Genomic DNA, 19,131 nt, shown 5'->3' with positions numbered 1-19,131 from the left:
AGGTGATGGGAGAAATGATGCATTATTCACACTGAGAGCAGGTGGGACCTGCCATTTTGAGCAAGGTCACAGGGAATTCAATATCTGCTTATATTTGGTAGAACAAAACCCACAGGTAAGTTCAGGTGTGTATACTAACAACCATCCTCATCATTATAACACCTCATCGTGGCATGGAGAATGGTAAATGATTTTCCATTTAAGATAAAATGTACAAAGGAAAGCTATTTTTAGGTCATACAAAAGGATAAACTGTTAAACTAAAGAAGGGAGTTCTATCTTATTTGATGTGGAGTTGCTGTGCGATTTAAAGTCAGGTATGCCTATGATAGCTTGAAATGGAATAACAGAAAATCCCAGGAGCATTTGGTTAAAGAATGTCAACTTAGGAGTGAGTCACAAATAGGTTCTGGTATCAAAGTGGAAAGCAGGCTTTCAGTTTGCCTTATTTCTATGCTCCCCTATGGGTTCTTTATGTTAGTCCTTGTCATATTGAAATGATATTAATTGCATTGAGCCTATCAGGCCATCCACAAGGCTGAGTCAGTGCTGTACCGAAAAACCTGCTCTGGAGTGTGGGACTCCTGATTTCTGCCCTTCACCAATTTTATTAGTGGGAGTACACCTGCCATTGCTGATATCAAGTTTCCAAGGGTTTAACAGTTGCCTCACGTAATTCCTGAGTGTTTAAGTATTGCTCCAGCACACGGCTAGCTGAGATGGAGTCTTTGTACCATCATCACATAACACATGGTTCAGCAAGTCTGTTATGCAGTAAACATAATAGTATGCTGAGTTCTAGCTGAGAGCTTTTAAAAACAATCCTCTTGAGAATATTGGATTTTCCAATTCCTCCACTATTTTAACTCGGGGCATGCCACTTTTTATGGAAGCAATTTTACTTTCTCCAGCCTGGGCTTCTGAAGGGGTCAAGGCACAGAGTTTAAGAAGTCAAAAGAGAAGGCTCAGGTAATGTTTATGAGAAAGGTCTTTGTACAACTACTAGAAAAATTCCCAGACTTGGAAATTGGGAAGAGTGGTGGCATAGGCCAGGTGCTATTTTAGGAAACTTAGAGAAAGAATTTGGATTATGGATCAGTGCTTTGATGAATAACACTTCAGGGGAAAAAATGTTGCTTAGAGGATTTTTTAGAAAGTTTTTTTTTTTTGGATGTTGGTGAATGTAATTCTCCCTATATCTTGCCTCCTCTTCTGCTTACTTAAGAGACTTCAGGATATAGCATCTCTAATTATTTTTCAAGGCCTTGGGATGAGAGGGATGTTCACATTAAGATGCATCACATTAACTGAGACTTGTCCAAATGCAGCCCCACTTTATTCTGGTTGTCATGCAACAGGAGAATTGCAAATGATTAGTGCACAGAAGTAGAGAGAACTTCCACTTTCTGGAAAAGTGAGATAGGAAGTGTTTGATGCCAGCTAATTCTATGACTTCATACTTTTTTAAGAACATAAACATTGCTATAGATTATTTTTAGTCATTTCATTCTAAATACAAAGGAAGGATTTTTGTGATACTTCAAAAACATAGTACTTTGGCAATTGTACAAGAGTTATATATTTGGTATATAATTAAAAAGTAAAATATACATAATTTCTCTTTCTTCCCTGAACAGCAGTAATATTTTCCAGTTTAGGAAAAAATAAAGCTGCTCACCATTTTTTATTTTGCCAATGGTATATTTCATTTAACCTTTTTTAGGGCCTGTTAGTTCTTAAATATATTAGATTATTTACTGACTAGAAATTCTGGCAGTCATATCTAAAATGGAATCCAGCCAAGTTTCCTCAAATATCAAAATTTCTAGCCTTGAATATGTCAAATGCTGATTCTGATAGACATTGACCTTTCTGAAGCTAGCTCTTCTTTTTAATTTATATGCTCATGTGCAATAATTTTTTGGAAATTGTTTATAAAAATATTTTAAGTGTTTCCAAAACATCATGTTTCAGTTCACAGACATTTAAAAATGTAAATAGAGCTTTGGGGCCAAAGAGTTCATGGTCTGTCAAATAGCAATAATCAGCGTGTGCATTTTTGCTTTTACTGCATGTATTCATCTTTAGAGACCCCAGAGCTAAATCTAGGTCTTACACATTGAAACCAACAAACTTTCCTCTGTTTGATTTCTTTCTACCTTGTCATTCCTGTCAGCATTTGGAGTTGTATTATTTAAGTCTCCATGCATTAAAGTCACTAAGTTCAAGGCAGTGACCCCAGGGAGATCCTGGGTTCTCTGGCTCTATCTTTGTGCTTGTGTGTGGCCATGGAGATTTATTCTGTTACTGAGGGCATTATCATTATGTTAGTGAAGGCATCTGGTCGCCATTTCCCATCCCTATCTCCCCAAATTAAATCCTGTACAGTAGTCTTCATGGAAGGGTTACTTTACTGTCAGCTGTTAGTGGCAGCACCAAGTGAGGAATATGCTGGTGGATTTGATTACAAAAGTGTTAGTATGTCAGAAAGAAATCATGAAACATTTGGAAACCTAATAATAAAACTGAAAATGCAAAACTTTGAGCAGCAAAGCAAACCAAATTTGGGGCTTATTTTCAGAATTTTCTCTTAAATTTTCAGAATTTTATTCTTGGGACATCTGGAGTCTATGATGAGAGAAGACAAAATAAACACTTTAGGTGTGTAGATATATACATTTCTCAGTATTATAGTAGGTTTGATGTTAGGGCACAAAATAAATATCTTTCAAAAATGGTCCATTTGCTTATTATTAATTTGAAATAAAATATGCATAGTTTTGTCTTGGATAAGATTCTTCTCTATCCATGGCATCCTCTTTTGTCTCAGGGTGTCTAGGTCAGTGTTCCTATGGAGGTGATATCAGCTTATATTTATAAGGCTTCTGAGTCAAGTCTTGCATCCTTGTTTTTCTTTCAACATTTATTTAAACTACATAAATTGAGTGTCTACTCTATGCCAATACAAAGCTAAATATTTTTAGCACATTGTTATCCATTATTGAAAAATGAATTAATATACTTCCATTATATCCATGATATGCTGATGGAGAAAAAACAGAATATCAACAAATAATTCCTGTTGATAAACGGTAGATGAACTGTATTCATAGATGAAACCCTGCTGGTCAGAGATGAAACCATCAGCCTGACATTACTTCTTGTACTTCTTGTCATGAAGACTGATGCTAAGTCACAGTAAAGGAGAGCTGGAGGGAGTGCTAATCCATCCTGTCTGCTACAAATCACAAGGAGACTTGTAGAACTGGAGCACAGTGACAGAGAGGGATGGAAGGAAATGAAGTTGGAATGATAAGCAGGCATAATAAGAATTTAGAGTTTAAGTGTGATGGGAAGCCATTGGAGGGTAGGGAAAGTACAGTTTCTGATTTATATTTTAAAGGGATCATTCTGCTTCTCTCCGGATAATAGACTCCAGGGAAGCAGCAGTGGAAACAAAGGGACCAACTATTATAGGCTATTATAGCGTTCTAGGGTTTGGACCATTGGTGGCTGGGACTGGATGGCTGCCGTGAAGGTAAGACTTGGTTAGATTCCAAATATATTTTGAAAATGAAGCTTTCTTTACTCATTCTTTGCAGGTTTTGGGTAGAAATAAATAAAATCAAACACTAGTATATATATCCAAAGGTCTTATCTACACCAGTTCACAAAGTACATCCTCCATTATGAGATTTCTGGAGACCCCAGAAGTGTCCCACAAATGCTCACAAATGAATCAGTTCTTACCAAGTGTTTCCATTGCTCTTTCCTTCTCTTCTCTTCTCTTCTCCCGCCCTTTCCTTTCATAGGTGTTGGTACCAAAGGTGTTCATTAAAGCACATTCTGTACATAAAATTTCATTTTATAGTTCCTTTCCAGAGCCTGCAAATGATACCCAGTTAAGCAAAAAGGAGTGGAAAAGTCAGACCTCATAAAACCAAGATGCCAACTGGCTCTCAGAAAAGAAGGGTGGAGAGAAGAACCGATCTGGCATAATGTTTTAAGTTGTAGTAATTTGTTATGGATTTTTTCTGAGTCTTAATTCCTAGTTTTTTTTCCACCTCCACTAGCTTTTAAGCATTAAAACAAAACAAAAAACAAAGCAAAACAATAATATAGTAAAGCAGTTGAAAATAAATTCTCATTCTCTCTCCTTGCAATATACATTTCTTCAATGCATCTGTTAGAAAAATAAAGTTAGGGGCTTTCATTTGTTTGCAAATATCTCAGGTGTATGTCTCTCCAGGCAGAGTAAAACAATTTACTAAAGTTCATTATAGTGCTGTATATTATGATATTTTGTTTCTATTTTGTTATTTTATCACTCCTTTTGATAAGTTTTGCAAAGGTAGCTGATTTCACAGCCACATCTCCACTACTTCTCCTGTTCTCTGTACCTTTGGAGTGTTAGAAGCCCCTGCAGGGTGTTTGCTAGCTCCTGTCATACCACACAGAGGTTCACCTGTCACCTTGGTCTCCTAATAGAACCTGGGATCAGCCTCCTGGAGATAGCTATTCTTTGCTTTTTTCTCATAAATAGAGCAGTTCTGCAGTGGATATTTGCTTCTTTCTAAAAGCTCAGTTTGCTGCAAGACCCAAATACAAAAAGAACTTTCTATCACACCATATGTTATTATTCTTATATTACAAGAAATTGCTCTCTGCCTTGCCCCTTGTGTTTTGATTAAAAGGTTATATTTTGAAAATGCACAGACAAACCAATACATTCTGGGGTTATGTCATCCTGGTTCAGGATGAAGATGGGGGATAGGAGAGTTTTAAGATATATTTATTTATTAATTAGAAGTGTTTAGATTTCAACAGAATCTTACCACATAGAATCTTCACTCCTTTTGTGTTTATTATTACATTTTTGTTAATTAGAATCCTTGGAGGTTTTATGAAGGGTACCTCTTTCCCTCATGTACCCTCTAGGAAAAAGTTAGTTTTCTTAAGCTAAATGACTCTCTGAGATTTTAGAAGAGTGGAGGAAAGAGTTTGTGGACAGAGGATCATCCAATCAATCAATCAAATGTACATGGAGTACAGAGTATGTGTGATGTACACTAATGTCTTTTCTCTCCATAGGAAGAGAAATAGGTTAAAAGACAAGCAGAATTAGGTGACCAAGAATCTGTTCTGAGATTCCTCTGGCTATCCCAGGACCACTTTCAACTCAGAAGAACTGAGTTATATTGGTCCAGCATCATCACCTAAGATAATTCACCATGAGGTATTGAGAAGTAGGATTACACAGAAAAATGGATACAGATGCATAAAATATTAATTATACTAATTCACTAAAACTAATTTGTCGTTTGTGGTTTATGCATGGCATGGAATAAATCAGATTAATTATGTTTTAAGTTTTACCAGCAGAATCTATTTCTTGCTTTAGCATACATCAGGTGAAAGTCTTGCTCTCTGCTAGCCCAGCACCATGCAGGGCAAAGGCTGGGAATACACTACCAGTGAACAAGTCAAGCAGAACTGCAGCCTCATGAAGTTTAGTTTTTAACCACTCAATCTTAAAAATAAATTAAGCCTGTGGGAGTTACAGCAAAAGCTTACCTGAGAGGAAAACTAATAGCAATTAACGCTCACATCCAGAAAACAGAAAGCTTAGATACTGACAACCTAATGAATAGGCTCAAGGAATTGGAAAAAGAAGAGCAAACAATTTCCAATCCTAATAGAACAAAAGAAGTAATGAAGATCAAAGCAGAACTGAATGAAATGTAGAACAAGAGAACTATACTAAAGATCAACAAAACCAGAAGCTGGTTTTTCAAAAAGATAAACAATGGCTCTCTTGCTAGATTGACAAGGACTCAAAGGGAAAGGACTCTAATAAACTCAATAAGAAATGAAAAAGAAGAGATCACAACAGATACCACAGAAATATAAAACATTATATTTGACTATTATAAAAAATGATATGCCCCCAAACTACAGAATGAAGATGAAATGGACAAATTGTTGGATACATACAATCTCCTTAAGTTCACCCAGGAGGTAAAAGAATTCCTGAACACACCAATCTCAAGCTCAGAAATTGGAGCAGTAATTAAAAACCTCACCAAACGGAAAAGTCCCAGGCCAGACGGCTACACTTCAGAGTTCTACCAAACATGCAAAGATGAACTCATACCTATACTATAGAAATGATTCCACATCATTGAGAAGGATGGTATCCTTCTAACTCATTCTATGAATCCAATATCACCTTGATACCAAAGCCAGGAAAGGATGCAACAAAAAAAGAAAATTACAGACCAATATCCCTCATGAATACAGATGCAAAAATTCTAAATAAAATTTTAGCAAATAGAATTCAGCAACACGTCAAAAAAACAATTCACCATGACCAGGCGGGCTGTATTATAGGGATGTAAGGCTGGTTCAACATACATAAATCTACAAATGCAATTCACTTCATAAATATAATCAAGAAAAAAGACCATATGATTCTGTCAATAGATGCAGAAGAAGAATTTGACAAAGTCCAACACACCTTTATGATAAAAACTCTTAACAAAATAGGCATAGACAGCTCATATCTTAAATTTATCAAAACTGTCTATGACAAACCCACTGCTAATATCATTCTAAATGGGGAAAACTTGAAATCTTTCCCTCTTCAATCGGAACTAGACAAGGATGCCCACTATCTCCTCTCCTATTCAACATAGTGCTTGAAGTCCTAGCGATAGCAATCAGACAAGAAAGGGGTACTAAAGGCATTCAAGTGGGGGCAGATGAAATCAAACTCTCGCTCTTTGCTGATGATATGATATTATACCTAGAAAACCCCATGGACTCTTCCAAGAGACTACTAGACTTGATAACTGAATTTGATAAAGTTTCAGGTTATAAAATCAATATACACAAATCAGAAGAATTCATATATGCCAAGAACCTAGAAGCAGAAACTCAAATCAAATACCCTTTACTATAGCCTGAAAGAAAATTAAATATCTAGGAGTATACTTAATGAAATATTCAAAAGATGTATACAAGGAGAACTATGAAACATTAAAAAATGAATTGCAGATGATTTAAACAGATGGAGAAATCTACCTTGTTCATGGATTGGTAGAATCAATATTGTTAAAATGTCAATATTACCTAAAGTGATCTACAGAATCAATGCAATCCCCATCAAAATACCATCAGCATTCTTTACAGATCTAGAAAAAAATAATTCTTCACTTTGTATGGAACCAGAAAAAACCTCGTATAGCCAAAGAAATCTTAAATAAAAAGAACAAACTGGGAGGCATCAGTCTTCCTGATTTCAAGCTGTATTATAAAGCAATAATAGTTAAATCAGCCTGGGACTGGCACAAGAACAGAAGCATGGTATCTGGAATAGATCTGAGATACCAGAGATGAAACCATCAGTATACAATAACCTAATCTTTGTTAAAGCTGACAAAGCTGGGGGAAAGAATCTCTCTTCAATAAATGGTGCTGGAAAAACTGGTTAACTACACACAGAAGAGCAAATCAGGATCCCTACCTCTTAAAAAAATTCACTCAAGATAGATAACAGACAAACCTAATGCATGAAACCTTAAGAATCCTAGAAGAAGATGTTGGGAAAACCCTAACAGACATTGGTCTAGGCAAAGAATTTTTGAGGAAGACCCCCAAGGCAATCACCGCAGCATCAAAAATAAACAAATGGGATCTGACTAAATTAAAAAGTTTCTGCACAGCAAAGGAAACCATCAGTAGAGCAAATAGACAACCCACAGAGTGGGAGAAAATATTTGCTCTCTAGACCTCTGATAAAGGTCTAATAGAAGAATTTATCTAGAACTTAAAAGAATTAACAAGAAAAAAATCAAAGAATCTCATCAAGAAATGGACAATGAAAATAAATAGAAACTTCTCCAAAGATAGAATAATGGCCTGCAAACTTATAAAAAAATGCTCAACATCTCTAATCATCAGAGAAATGCAAATCAAAACCACAATGAGATACCACCTAACTCCAGTAAGAATGGCCTATATCAAGAAATCCCAAAACAACAAATGCTGGCAAGGATGTGGAGAGATAGGAACACTCTTACACTGCTGGTGGGACTGCAAATTAATGCAGCCTTTATGGAAAAGAATTTGGAGATACCTCAAACAGCTAGAAATAGAAATATCATTCGACCCAGCAATGGTATTGTTGGGCATCTACCAAAAAAAAATAAGACATTCTATTATAAAGACATCTGCACCCAAATGTTTATGGCAGCACAATTCACTATTGGAAGGTCATGGAAACAACCCAAGTGCCCATCAATTTATGAGTGGATAACTAAAATTTGGTATATGCTCACAATGAAATATTATTCAATTTTAAGAAATGACAGTGAGCTAGCACCGTTTATGCTATCCTGGATTAAGCTTAAACCCGTTATCCAAATTGAGACGACACAAGATATGGAAAATGGGCCCCACATCTACTCGCCATCAAATTGATACTGACTGAATAAAACAATGGTGCTCAAATGGTAGTAATGTTCACCAGGGATTGGGGGGGGATCTTAGGGATGTGGCGAGCATTTTGGAGGGGAAGGGCATACCTCTAACCCTTCTTAGGGAGAGGCAAAGACATATAATGTACCCAAAATATCAAACAAACAAAAAACAAAAAACACCTTTTATCAGGTGGTGGGCAGGTGAGAGAGGGGAGGAGGAGAAGGGTGTATACTTATATAACGTGTGTGGTGCACACCACCTAGGGATTGGACACTCTTGAATCTCTGGCATGTCAGGGGAGGAAGGGGTGGCAGGGGCAATATATGTAACCCTAACAATATTTGTACCCCCATAATATGATGAAATAAAAGGGAAAAAATAAAAAATAAATAAATTTAAGAATTATATAATTTTAAGTGTTTTTTCTTAGTCTCTCAAACTCTTTACAATCTACATTGAGACATTCAAAATATGGTAGTCTAAACAGATAAGAGCTTGTGAGGAAAGAACAGTTCAACATTAACTTTACCTCTAGGTCTTTATTCTAGAATTTTCCAAAGACTTTCAGAATAAAAGTTATATTCATAGAAGTCTGAATTTAAAACACTTCTAAGAAGTATAATTATTTTTAAATTATAAGACCTTAAATGATAATTAGATAAGAGATTATAAAGATTTTAAAAATATAATGGGATAAGCAAAAGTCAGTTTTCATCTACATATGCCATAATATGCGAGGTATTTATAAAACAAAAGTTATACAATGGAAGGGACATTCAAGATGCATAGGCTGCCTTCTCAATTCCATCTGGCAGCATTATAGTTGAAATGTGTAAATCTAGTTATGACCTAGAAAATTCTGACTTTGAGATTTGCAGTATAAATTAAATAGATTTTCTGGCCTTGCTCTATGCTTCAAGTCACTTTCAATTCTGTTCTGAAATTCCTTATTGACAGGGAAACATTTTGAGTTTTGACTGAAAGGGCTCTAACCTGGCTTTAGGGAGACCTCTGCCATTAGCACAGATAGGGTAGGAACCTTCCATGCTGAAAGTATGTGTAAACTTGTTCATTTATTTTTTTAAAAACTTCAAAAATATTGACACATTTCATTGTTTTTAATCAAATCAAACATTGTGAGGTCTCTCATTTACTCTCCATTTATGTATTAGTTTAAGACTGGCTCAAATCACATGTGTCTGGCTGGGCGCGGTGGCTCACGCTTGTAATCCTAGCTCTTTGGGAGGCCGAGGCGGGCGGATTGCTCGAGGTCAGGAGTTCGAAACCAGCCTGAGCAAGAGCGAGACCCCGTCTCTACTATAAATAGAAAGAAATTAATTGGCCAACTAATATATACAAAAAATTAGCCGGGCATGGTGGCGCATGCCTGTAGTCCCAGCTACTTGGGAGGCTGAGGCAGGAGGATTGCTTGAGCCAGGAGTTTGAGGTTGCTGTGAGCTAGGCTGATGCCACGGCACTCACTCTAGCCTGGGCAACAAAGCAAGACTCTGTCTCAAAAAAAAAAAAAAAAAAAAAAAATCACATGTGTCTATTTTCATTGACTTTCATTTATAGTATTTAAGTGTTTAAGCATTTGGTGTTTAAGGGGGAGTCACAATAACTGTCACATTTTAAAAAAATTGGTGGTTTTTCTTGGCAATAAGACTTCAATGGTTCTGTGCCTTTAATACAAAAAAATAATTCAGTAAGCTTCTCAGGGTGACATATTTGGGTATAGAAATAATGAAAATTCAATAATGCAAAATGATTGCACAGACCAGTAGCATAAGATTGAAAACGAAAAACCCTTTATGTAATTGGTTATCTTTAATTTTATTTTTTTCTCTCTCTCCAAGAGTTTATGGTTCTTTCCCAATTTGAAATAGTTAATTTCCCCTGAGGCCCTTGAATGTAATGAGTTGTTAACTTAGTAACTGCTAATTATAAACTACTCAGCCTTACTTTTTTTTTTTTAATTGAATCATTGCTGCTTTCAGGCCATTTGAAACATTTTTCATTCCTACCCATAAGAGATTTTATTTCTAATAAAAAGAACAAATAGCATGGAGTGGCTTATAAAGGCTTGTTGACCTTGAGACTTTTTATCATCCATTATCCAGTCTTTCCACATTGCAAAAAGTGGGCACAGCTTTGTCTCATATACTACCTAAGTTTATGATGATAACTCTAATTTTATAGAGTTCTTGCCATATGCCAGCCCCTACACTGAACACCTTTCATAAATTACTTCCTACTCCCACAAATGCAATGAGGTCAATATTCTCACAGGGCCCATTTTAAAGGTGTGCTATCTAACTGAGGCTCAGAACGGTTAAGTAATTCATTCAGGGGTACATGCCTATTAATAATAGGATCTGGATTTGAGCCAAGTGTGTCTGGTTAAAAAATACATCTAGGGTATGCTGCCTTGTACCTACAATTACTTAGTTATAAAAGAACCCAAGTGAACTCTTATTACTAAGTTAATTCCACCCCAAAGTTGTTATCGCTTGGCTGGTCCAACAGTTACTAACAATTAACTTCCTATCAGTGGCTTGTCAAAAAATCATAATAAAAAATCTAGTCTGTATTTTATCTATCATTTTACCTCTAATGAATTTATAGTATGCTGTAGAATACACTATTATTATATTTATATCATAATTGTGAAGGTATTTCACCAATATATTAATATTTAAAGGCAGTGATCTTTTTCCTGGCCTCTTGTGTGTACTCTGGGATCTGTCTTCATATTATATTTCCTATGTTCTCATACTGTAGATCTCTTTTGGGTCCAATAATTATTGTAGCTCTTATTTTACCAATCTTTGGCTTCTATCCTTTGCTAGACTTTGCACCGCTCCATCAGAACAGAGCTGCTGTCTTTGTGGAAAGGCACACCCAATGCCAATCCAGCTCAGTACCCAGGACCTTAGCTGAGGTCTTGTCCCTGTGGACTGTGCTTGCAGAAATCAGGATTTGAATAGAGATTCTAGCAAAAAGATGGGTACATTTTTTGCTTCTTGGAGTGAAAAAATTCAGAAAGTGAAGGTATAGACGAGATGAAGACAGGAGGAGGTAACAATGGAAATAAATGGAGGCAGAGATCAATTATTGGTGTGGTTAGTATTACAATTTGGGGAGAGAGCACTGAAGTGGAGAATATATCCATTGGTGGATATTTCAGAATATCCTTTGGATCTTTTTATAAAATTATACTTGCACTCTTCTCACCTCATTCCTACCCTGCCACCCACACATAGATTCTCATATTATGAAGATTCTTTACTCCCAACCCGAGTGGAGTATTTTCCCCACCAGGGAATCATGTCATCTAATGAAAAATGTTTTTGGTGTAAATATCTGGCAGGTGAACGAAGCAAACCTTAAGCCATTATTGAGGCTCATTCTGCAAATAATCTAGCCTAAGAGACAGAGTTACTGAATTGAATGTTAAAGGCACTTACTGGAGAGACAATATTGTGGCTAAAAATACAGATTTTATGTTGACTTGGGCAAGTCCCCACTTCTGCAAACCTGTTTCCTTACCCAGGAAAGGAGTAATTACAATTATATCAATTTCATAGGGATATTGTGAGGTTTAAATAAGTTTATTATAAAGAGCATTAAGTATGACATTTGACACAGTGACTATTCAATGAATGTTGATTATTACTATAGGAAACAATAATTGGATTAAAAGAGAAAGATATAGAGCCTTCTTTTTAACTAAATTTCATTTTAAGAGACTTTATTTCATGAAGTATGCAATAGAAGACAATTTAAACTGTATAAAGCATTTCACTTTAATCTATAATTTACATTTAAAATGTTTGTGATTTCTCTTCCTCTCTTCCTGTTACTCTATTGACCTGCTTTGCAGATTGGGATGAGAAGGGCAGAGGGGATGCTGACTGTTGAGAAGAGTGGATGATATACATATGTATGGTGAGACTCCACCAAGTAAAGTGGAATATTTCTAAAAACAGTAATCTGAACCCTTTATGAAAGTAATGAATCAAGTTCCAGTGTGAAGGCTATAGAAGAGGGATGGGGAGGTGCCTTTCTAAAGAGCTGCTATAGAATATTGGGTAAATTGCCAATCCTGATGGTAATTTCACCCATTTTTCCTTAAATTTTATTTCCAAACATGTTAATATATAACAAGCTTAAATTAATCCAAATTTATATTTAATTACATTGTTTGATTACATTAAAAAGAAGACACTTGTAGGAGGGAATAAACACATACATTTTCCTATAGTATTATTTCCATGCTGCTATGTCTTACTTTTAGTTTAATGTACCAATCTACTTCATTTATACGAATGCAATTTCAGAAATCTGAGTACATATACCTGATGGCCCAGCAATTCCACTCAAAGATGTATATATTCAATGAGTACAAATATCACCTTTTCAAACATATTTATTTCAGCATTGTTTCCAGTAGCCCCAAACTGAAAAATAGCCAAATGCCCATCAACATTAGTAACTTAGTAAGCTAACCAATGACCTCTGAGTGATGGCTGCTGGGAACAGATCCTATGGGTACATAGGTCACTAATTCTTTCAGGTGATGATTTCTCCATTCTTGCCTAATTTCTTCACAAGCACGTGCTGATCAGCACTCAACTGAATACTTGAAGGGGACATTATGCAGATCTCTGGGATTATCTTCACGTGCAACTTTCTCCATCTGGTAGTCTGCCTCGTAAACTCATACTAACTTGCCCTGCCCGGCTTCCCCATTTTTATCTTCTTTGTCCAGGTAGATGACTGAACTACTCCAGGCTCTTCCTTCTCTGTGCTGTAAGCTGAACATTTTCTACAAACAGTAAGCTGGTCAAAGGTTTTCCTTGTTTCTCTTCTCTCATGGATCAATGTCCTTCTTTGCCTGATGCTCTACATTTTGAAGGTTCTTATTTCTTAAATTTTATCTGTCTCATTAGTTGTTTCAAGTGGGAGAGTAAATCTAGTCTTCGTTATTCTAAATTTACTGGAATTTGAAGTTTGTTGTTATGTCTTTTCAATCTCCTTTTAAGTGAAACAGTTTTCTTACTTTCTTTTTCTTTTATTACCTTGACTTCTTGATGCATCGGCCGGTTATTTTGAAGAACATTCTTTGAATCTAGTGTCTGATATTTCCTCACTGTTATGTTCAAGTTATGAATTTTTATCAGGAACACCACAACAGTGATTCCATGTCTTTCCCACTGAAATTACATTAGAATGCACATGATAATAATTCTTCCATTACCTGTAATGCTAATTTTGAAAAGTTGGTGAAGTGGTCCCTGACAAATTTCTCCATAATACAGTGACTATTTTTTCTCATTGTAATTAATAAACATTTTGTGGAGATATAATTTTAGCCCATGGAAATATCTTGGTTTTCATCAGATTTCATGAACTAGATTTGTTATTCACTGGTGATTATTGCTCGAATCAATGATTACTATTGTTTTCTAACATTATCGTTTCTTCTTCATTTATTGGTTGGAGAGTGAGTGTAAGGAAGAGATTTCCCTTCTCCTTTGTTTACTTATGTATGCATTAATGTATTAATGAAATTATGGTCGTATGTATTTAAATGAAATTTGACTCAAGGATCTTTACAATTGGTTATAACTTGTTCTTATGAATATGATTACTTATTTTAATATGCAAGTCATCCCACATATGTCATATTTGGTAGTATGAGTCCCTTCAAGCAGACTGCCATTCATTTTCCATATCCCCGATATCCTTACATTACTTACCTACTTTCTATTGCAGTAAGATTTCCAGGTTTATTTTAAATTTATTTTCCCAGCTCTAATACTAGGCTCAACATTTTCTCCAGGGAACTCTGGAGAATGGCATTTAGAAAATTATCTGAGTGTTAGTTGTTCTTATTGCTACTAGGTCCTCTCAGTGGGTACATGTGGAAATGATAGGTAGATGAATAGATAGATAAATTCAGATGGATAGATAATATATGCACCTACATCTCTATCTTCTTCTATTTCTATATATTTATCTCATCAGTTGCAACATATGCTTCTTCCATTCGTGCTTACTATGGAGTCTCTTTTATCTTTAGAGAGGTTTTTAAGTATTTACTGGATTTTGCATTTCTCTAAGGAAGTAATTTTATTCATCTTACAAATATTTCTCATGTTGCTGCAGGTTTCTTTGGGCCCTAACAACTTATCCTATAACCTGATAACCACTAAGTTGCCTCATCATGTTCTAGTGCCAACTTTACTATATTTTTATTTTACCCTGCTGTACAAGAGATCTCAAAACTTATTCCTTTTATCATTTGAAACTTTGTATGCTTTTACCAACAACTTCCCATTCCTTTCCTACCCACCCCAGAGAGTAAAATCACCATTTTACTCTCTGCTTCTATGAGTTCAACTATTTTAGACTCCACATGTAAGTGAGATCAGGCAGTGTTTGTCTTTATGTGCCTGGCTTATCTCACTCAGTATAATGTCCTCCACGTTCATCAACGTTGCCCCAAATGACAAACGTTTCTTTTCTAAAGCTGAATAGTATTCTGTTCTGTGTGTGTGTGTGTGTGAGTGTGTGTGTATACCACATTTTCTTTATTCATTCACCCAGGGATGGACACTTAGGTTGTTTCCATATGTTGGCTATTGTGAATGATGCTGCAAAGGACATTGGAGTACAGATGTCCCTTCGGCATATTGATTTAAATTCCTTTGGATATTTATCCGAAGTGGCATTGCTGTATCCTATGGTAGTATTATTTTTAGTTTGTTGAGAAAACTGCACACCATTTTTCATAATGGCTGTACTAACTTACATTCCCACCAATAATATACAAGAGTTGTCCTTTTCTCACGTCCTTTCCAACATCTTTTATCTTCATATTTCTGATAAAAGCCATCCTAACAGGTGGCAGGTGATATCTCATTGTGATTTTAATTTTTATTTGCCTAATTATTAGTGATGCTGAGCATTTTTTCATGTACCTGTTGGCCATTTATATGTCTTCTTGTGAGAAATGTCTGTTCAGGTCCTTTGCCCATTTAGAGATCTTATTGTTTTTGTGCTATTGAGTTGTTTGAGTTCCTTATATATTTTATATGAACCATTTATCAGATATATGGCTTGTGAATATTTTCTCCCATTCTGCGGGTTATCTCTTTATTAGTTGTTTCATTTGCTGTACAGACGCTTTTTAGTTTGATGCAAACCCATTTGTCTATTTTTGCTTTTGTTGCCAGTTCTTTGGGGATCATATCCAAAAAATGTTGCCCAGACTAGTGTCATTTTTAAGCTAATGAGATTCTTGTATGTATTTCCCTCTTTGTCCTTTCATACAGCTCTAGCTTCACCTTTAAAACCTTGAATCTTCATTGGAAAACACCTTTAAGTAAGTACCCCATTATGCTTCCAAAGTTTATTTCTCTTCTGCCCAGAGATAAAACTTTTTCTTGAGCAAAATTCTCTGTTCATCTTAAATGTCGTAATAAAGAACCACAAAGTAAAAAATTTAACCTTTGTATATTATCCACTTTCTGTAGCAACTATTAATCTCTGTCACTGTAGTGTGAAAGTAGCCACAAATAATATATAAATGAATGAGCGTGGCTGCGTTCCAATAAAATTTTATTTACAAAAACATGCAGTGAGTCTGAGTTGGTCTGCAGGCTGTGTATAATTTGTTGATCCCTAATCTAAAACATCTTGAACTTTTTTAAAGAACTTTGTTTCTGTGCAAGCATAATTCCCTCAAATTAAGGCTTTTTTTTTTTTTAGTACAAGCTTTACTTAATAATATTTTGGACCTTCAGAACCATTGTAAATTTCTGTCACGTTTCCTTCTGCCATATACTCAAATGGAAGCTTTGTCTCCTGATTTAGTTAGCATATGCTAAGCTTGAATAACAGAGTCCTCAAAAAGCAGTGGCTAAAAGAACATCCAAGTTCATTACTCTTTCATGTAAAAGTCTGAGGTGAGCCTTTGAGCAGGGTGGGCTTGACACAGTCATCCAGGAATCCATGCTCATGTTGGATTTGGTATCCTTGACGCATGGCTTCTAGGGATGCTGTGGTGATCACCATTCCAGCCGGAATAGAAGGCACAAAAGTGTATGGCGTAGGCAACTCAGGCTTTCACCTTGCCCCAGAAATGGCTCACAGCCCTTACACCCACATCCCATCGCAGATAGTTTGTCAAGTGACCAAAATCACTTGCTAGAGGTACTGGAAGATGTAGCACATCCACATTCTCAGCTATGTAATTTTATTACCATGAAAAAGTAGAGCATGTATTTTAGTGGACAACAGCATCTACAATGTTGGGTGGGATAGTCCCTATTTCTGTTTTCTATTTAGGTTGGTGCAAAAGTAATTGAGGCTTCTGACCGTGAATTTTAAATCATTATAAATAGACTCAAACACATCTTTATTAATCAAAATCGGAACCATTACAATCAACACATTTTTGCCAATGAGAAATAAGTTTGTTTGTTCCTGTAGCATAAAAATCTGTGCTGTGGGATTCCACAAACTCTTGGAAAGCATTTTCTGCATCCTGCTGATTGTGGAAGCATTTTCCTTGTAAGAAGTTGTGAAGATGTTTGAAGAAGTGGTAGTCAGTTGGTGAGAGGTCAGGTGAATATGGCGGATGAGGCAAAACTTTGTAGCCCAATTTGTTCAACTTTTGAAGCATTGGTTGTACGATATGCGGTCAGGCATTGTCTTGAAGAAGAATTGGGCCCTTTCTGTTTACCAATGCTGGCTGAAGGTGTTGCAGTTTTCAGTGCATGTCATCAATTTTCTGAGCATACTTCTTAGATATAAATGATTTCCCTGAGATTCAGAAAGCTGTAGTGAATCAGACTGTCAATAGACCACCAAACAGTGATCATGAGTCTTTTTTGGTGTAAGTTTGGCTTTGGAAAGTGCTTTGGAGCTTCTTCTTCATCCCAACACTGAGCTGGTGATTGCTGTGTGTTGTGTAAAATCTACTTTTTGTTGCACATCACAATCTGATCAAGAAATGGTTCATTGTTGCATACCAGAAGAGGACACTTCAAAATGATGATATTTTTGATTTTTGGTCAGTTCATGAGGAGCCCATTTATCAAGCTTTTTCACCTTTCCAATTTGTTTCAAATGCCCAATGACTATAGAATGGTCAACCTTGAGTTCTTCAGTAACTTCTCAGATAAGTTGTAAGATGATCAGCTTTGATGGTTGAACTCAATTGGTCATTGTCAACTTCGGATGGCAGGCCACTTTGTTCATCTTTAAGGCTCTCATCTCCTTTGTAAAACTTCTTGAACCACCACTGCACAGAACATTCGTTAGCAGTTCCTGGGCCAAATGGCACTGATATTGCAAGTTGTGTCTGCTGCTTTACAACCCATTTGGAACTCAAATAAGAAAATTGCTCTAATTTGCTTTTTGTCTAACATCATTTCCATAGTCTAAAATAAATATAAAATAAACATCAAATAATAAGTCATTAGCAAGAAAACAAAAACAATAATTGTGCATTAAAATGATGTATAACATAACCACACTTATTTAAAAATGTATTCCAGTATCAAATGGCAAATTTCAACAATACTAAAACCACAATTACTTTTGCACCAACCTAATAACAAAGTTTATCACATTTTTAGAGTGTGAAATTGTAAACTAGATCTCTAAGATTGAGGAACATGATAAACACTTGATGAAGGGAAGGGAACCAGAAAGTATACAAAGTCTAAGAAGATGCATGAAGCTAGCCTCGGTCCTGGATGAATGTCTCATAAATTACAAGGTGCAAGAAGAAAAAAAAAGTTTGCTATTGGTTTATAGTTCTGGCTGAGAAACAGAATGAAAGAATAATTCTGCTTTACCTGGCAACAAGTGGATAGCCAATGTTCAGAAATTGTTCTAAAGTAGATATTAATATCAAATAAGGAAAACAAACATGCACAGTCCAAAATTAAATGCATAGGTCAGCCTTACACTTGCCCTATCAAATGCTCCTGGCATGTAAATTTGATCCTCAAATGCTCTTCAATCTCTCTGTCTTAATTAACCGACATTGAGGCCATGACTAGTCGTCAGTGCTGGTGGCTAGGAAAAATAGATGGATGGGAAGCAGAGGAGCATACAGGCAAGCTGGAAGCCATCAAACTCTGTATCTGCTGGTCTCTGCATCTGACCCTGACAACCTTCAGAGAATGACTGTTGCTTTACTTATTTACAACACATCTCTTTTGGCTACCTCTGATCCAGAACCATCGAGGAAACAAACAGGACAGTGTCCAAACCATCATAGACGAGGGCATGTTCAGCAATTTTTTTAAATGAAAAGGTAAATATTCGAATTTTTCTTTCTGTTTACTTTTTCTGCCTCCTTCCTAACCTAGAAGAAATTTTGCAAGACAATTTTATAAGAATTTAGAATGCATCGGTGACAGTTGTAATTCTATCACTAATAGGATCAGTATTTTTAGAAAGATGCTTAGCTTATCTACAATGTAATAACCTTGTTTGTAAAATGAAGAGGTTGAGTAAATGATTTCTAAGATCCCATTTTGCTACTTGCTTCTAACAGAACATGTGAAGTGTTTTCTTTCTTTTGAATGAGATCTTCACAGAGCTCTATTTTAAATTATAAATACCTCG

The sequence above is a fragment of the Microcebus murinus genome, chromosome 13 (assembly GCF_040939455.1).
Source record: "Microcebus murinus isolate Inina chromosome 13, M.murinus_Inina_mat1.0, whole genome shotgun sequence".
NCBI lineage: Eukaryota > Metazoa > Chordata > Mammalia > Primates > Cheirogaleidae > Microcebus > Microcebus murinus.
Note: the sequence above shows the minus strand (reverse complement) of the source record.